Source organism: Puma concolor, chromosome B1 (genome assembly GCF_028749965.1).
Source record: "Puma concolor isolate L17-30 chromosome B1, mPumCon1.1.hap2, whole genome shotgun sequence".
NCBI classification, from domain to species: Eukaryota; Metazoa; Chordata; class Mammalia; order Carnivora; family Felidae; genus Puma; species Puma concolor.
The window spans coordinates 150,904,154-150,908,735 of record NC_141670.1 but is presented as its reverse complement, the minus strand read 5'-3'; the positions used below and the strand labels follow the sequence as shown (position 1 = coordinate 150,908,735).

Genomic DNA, 4,582 nt, shown 5'->3' with positions numbered 1-4,582 from the left:
CCAGATAGTGAGGACAACTCCCTAAGCACACTGCTAAGCAGGCTAGGGGACCTTGGAACACCCTCTTCCCCTTCCACTGGCTGGTCTCTTCCACTGGCTGTAGTTGCTGGCTGGCCCTGAACTACTCTCAGTTGGAAGGACCGGGACTCGGTGCAGGACCCAGGTCGTTCACACACAGGCGTTGGAGCTCAGAAGCAACGGCCCAGGCCCTGGCCCTGGGTATGTGCCAAACACAGTGTGTAGGAACAGGCAACCGTGTCCTAAGGAGGAGACCTGGTGACTTACAGCCTCTGAAGGCTCTTGACAGCTCTGCAGAGTAAAATCCTCAATTCATCAAGTGAAACAGTAAAGTGCCAGATTTTAGGCCCATTTTCATTATAAAATTCAGGGAGGGTGGTAAACACAGCATCTCACTGTTACTTATGCCAAGGAACAAACAGATAAATGCAAGGCAGAGACGGGGACACACACATGACAAAGGTCTGAGGAGCACCCGTGTCCTCACTGCGAGCACAGCCTCTGTCATCCGGTCCACCTTTCCTGAATCCAAAGCCACTTTTATCTTGTTTTGTGTCTTCTGCAATGTCCGCACGAAGTGACTGATCACCCAACCATGCACCATCATATGTCAAGCCTTCATTATGGGAATCCACCTCATCAAATTCTACATAGCAGAATTTGTCTGTGTTTTTGTCTCTGACTAGCAGTACACTCCTTATGCTGAGATCCTTAAAGATAGCATCTGTGTCGCCCTGAACTGTATTAAAAGGTAGATTTCCTACATATGCTGTGTAGCGGGGCTCTGTGGGCATCTCCTTCTGGCTATGGGAACCATGGCCACAAGCACTGCTGCAGGACCCTCTGCCATGCCAGAGCTGCTGTAGGACCTATTATGGTAGCTATCACCAGAGTCTGCCATTTGCCTTCTCCTCTGGGAGAGGAACCAGTATCATACTGTTTTGATGACTATAGCTTTATAGGATAGCTTGAATCAAGAGGAATGATATCTCCTGCCTTGTTCTTTCTCAAGGTTGCTTTGGCTATTTGGAATCTTTTGCAGTTTCATATAAATCTTATGAGTGCTTTTTCTGACATCTGTAAAAAATACCATTGGAATCTTGATAGAGATTGCATTGAATCTATAGGTGGCTTTTGGTAGTATTGACATTTTAACAATATTAATTCTTCTAATCTATGAATATGGGATGCGTTTCCATTTATTTGTATCTTTGATTTTTTTTCATCAATGACTTATAGTTTTCAGCATAGATATCTTTCATCCTTCCTAGAAATTGAGACTAACTATTATTGTAATTACTGGAAAGAAAATTCTTTCAATATCAGATGGACTTCAATTCTTGGCTTTCAACAAATGACAAGGAAGGAGACTTAATAAAGTTGTCATCCAATAGATTATTAACATTTTAATTTTTTTGATGATTTTTGATATTTGATTTTTGTCAGATAAATCAGAACAAATGGGATGTATATATATACACACACACTACAAATGTACATGCATATATGTGTGTGTTTGCATATACATATATATGTATATATCATGAGATTTATTGCAAAAAGTTGATTTGTATGATTGTAAGGCCTAGTTAGGCAAGTCTGAAATCTGTAAGGCAAACCTTCAGACTAGAAACTCTAAGGCAGGAATTGATATTGCACTTTTTAAGTGGAACTTCTGAATTACTTCTTCCTCAGGTATATCTCAGTTTATCAATGAGAAGCTCCTTTACATAAAATCAACTGATGGTAAAGAAGATATCCAGATGCCCAACGGACACATGAAACGATGCTCAATGTCACTGATCATCAGGGAAATACAAATCAAAGCCACACTGAGATACCACCTCACCCTGGTCAGAGTGGCTAAAATGAATAAATCAAGACTATAGATGCTGGCAAAGATGTGGAGAAAAGGGAACCCTCTTGCACTGTTGGAAGGGATGCAAACTGGTGCAGCCGCTCTGGAAAACAGTGTGGATGTTCCTCAAAAAACTAAAAATAGAACTACCCTATGACCCAGCAATAGCACTGCTAAGAATTTATCCAAGGGATACAGGAGTGCTGATGCATAAGGGGCACATGTACTCCAATGTTTATAGTAGTGCTTTCAACAATGGCTACATTGTGGAAAGAACCTAAATGTCCATCAACGGATGAATGGATAAAGAAGATGTGGTTTATATATACAATGGAATACTACTTGGCATTGAGAAAGAATGAAATCTTGCCATTTGCAGCAACATAGATGGAACTGGAGGGTATTATGCTAAGTGAAATAAGTCGGTCAGAGAAAGACAGATACCGTATGTTTTCACTCATATGTGGAACTTGAGAAACTTAACAGAAGACCATAGGGGAAGGGAAGGGGAAAAAATAGTTACAAATAGAGAGGGAGGTAGGCAAACCATGAGACTCTTAAATATAGAGAACAAACTGAGGGTTGATGGGGGGTGGAGGGAGGGGAAAGGGGGTGATGGGCACTGGGTGTTGTATGGAAGTCAATTTGACAATCAGTTACAAAAAACAAAAATAAAAAAAATAAAAGGAGTCCTTATCCCACATAATGAAGATATTTCATTTTGGGACTTCACATAATCTGTGTTCTTTTTTGTGTTGTTGTTTATTTATTTTTGAGAGAGAGAGAGGCAGACAGAGTGCAAGTGGGGAGGGGCAGAGAGAGAGAGAGAGGGAGACACAAAATCTGAAGCAGGCTCCAGGCTGTCAGCACAGAGCCCGACAAGGGGCTTGAACCCCTGAACCGTGAGATCATGACCTGAGCTGAAGTCAGACACTCAACCGACTAAGCCACCCAGGCGCTCTGTCACATAATCTATGTTCTTTTGGGCATATTCTTTTGTAATAAAAATGTTATTTTTATTAAAAATTTCAAAAAATAGTCAATTGATGGTAGATATTAATCATATGTATAAAATACCTATTCAGCAACACCTATATTCATTTGATGAAGTAGCTGGGTAGCATAGGCCTATCTAAGTTGACATATAAAACCGATCATCGTACATACCAACCTCAGTAAATTAATATATCAATATAGTGTTGTGTTAAGAAGGTGTCTGAGGCTACAGTTTAATCCAGCAGAGAAAAGTGCCTTAATCTATTAGTGCAATACATATATATGCTATGTTTGTTTAATTTGTGTTATTTAATGTGTATTGAAATACATTGTGAATTTGCAAAAGAGAGGTTTACAAATAAACTTTATTGGATGAGTTCAAGTGACTCTAATGTCATCATGCAGAACATGGAGCTTGCACTAGGCATTGTGGAAGCACTAAAAGGTGAAAGCCAGTACTTGTCATCAAAGAACATAGCTTAATTTGTTGATAGGTAGGTAGCTCCAAAGGCATAATGGTGTTTAGGAGAATACCTCTTTAGTTAGTAACTGTCAGATAAATTATCCAGGGGACAAATACTAGAAGACTCAGACGGAAGGAGAAGTTTCTTTGAGAGAGAGCGTGGCAAGAGAAATGTTTATTGAAATGAAATTAGTAAATAAACTTAAAAAAAAGAGAAATAAAATTAGAATTGGGCTTTTAATCTAGGGAGGTGGAAATATGGCGTCCTGGATGTTTGTGGGAGTGAGGTTGGGAGGAGAAAGGCATGATGTGAACAAAAGCACTGGTGCAGAAACACAAAGAACATTCAGGCACTGATGAAAACAGTTGGCTTATGGAAGCATGAGGCCAGGATAGCCATAGTTTTAGAGTTTTAGAATATGGAGGAAACACAAACTGATTAATTTTACAGAATAAGAAACTAAAATCTATTTCTTTTGTTTTCTAAAATGTAAGCATTTCACTAAAGGAAAATCCATGATTAAAACACAGTTCCCTTGGGAGTTTTTGTGGCTCTTTTCTTTTTATCAATAATGGCAGTTTTATAATAGGCATCTACTCTGGACAAGTGCCAGTACTTGCTTTGAATGCCACAGTGAAACAATATTTGTGGACACGTTTGGTTTCTTGGAAAACGGTCTTTGATTGATTAGCAAGGGGCCAAGGATATGAAAGTAATCTCATCCTTGCCAGACATCTGCTATCACTATCCCTGAGGTATGTGCTTAGGTAAGAGAAAAATAGAATGAGATTATTCTAATTTTTTTTGTTTGAAAATTATACGGATGATTGTTGAATAGGAAAAATAATGATAAAAGCATTATTTTAGGAAAATTAACTTGGTGGCAGTTTTTAAGTGATTTTAAAAGATATCAGGCACTTCTGAAATTGGAATTCTAGTAGGAGTGTTACTCTGTAGTGTGAAGCTTGAGTTGATGAGAGAGTGAACAGAGTTCTGGCATTTGGATCAGAGGCAACACCTGTAAGAAAAGTAAATGAAAATCTAAATTCAATTTGTTTCTCCACTCTATATCCAGTGCCTAATAAAATACCTGGGGCATAGTTAAAGCTTACTTAATTTTTTAAAAATTAAAATCCAGGTACAGAAACTTATTTCCACAAAGGAAAACTAGGGAAAATAGAAACTATCCTATCCTGCTAGTGAAGGCAGTCAGTGTAGCCGATCTATTACCCAGATTAAAGACTAG

General features: G+C 38.8%; 1 pseudogene; it reads right to left on the bottom strand.

The window, feature by feature from the left end:
• Positions 1–416: 416 nt before the first annotated feature.
• LOC112858720 (eukaryotic translation initiation factor 4H pseudogene) lies at positions 417–812 on the bottom strand (annotated as a pseudogene).
• Positions 813–4,582: the final 3,770 nt, after the last annotated feature.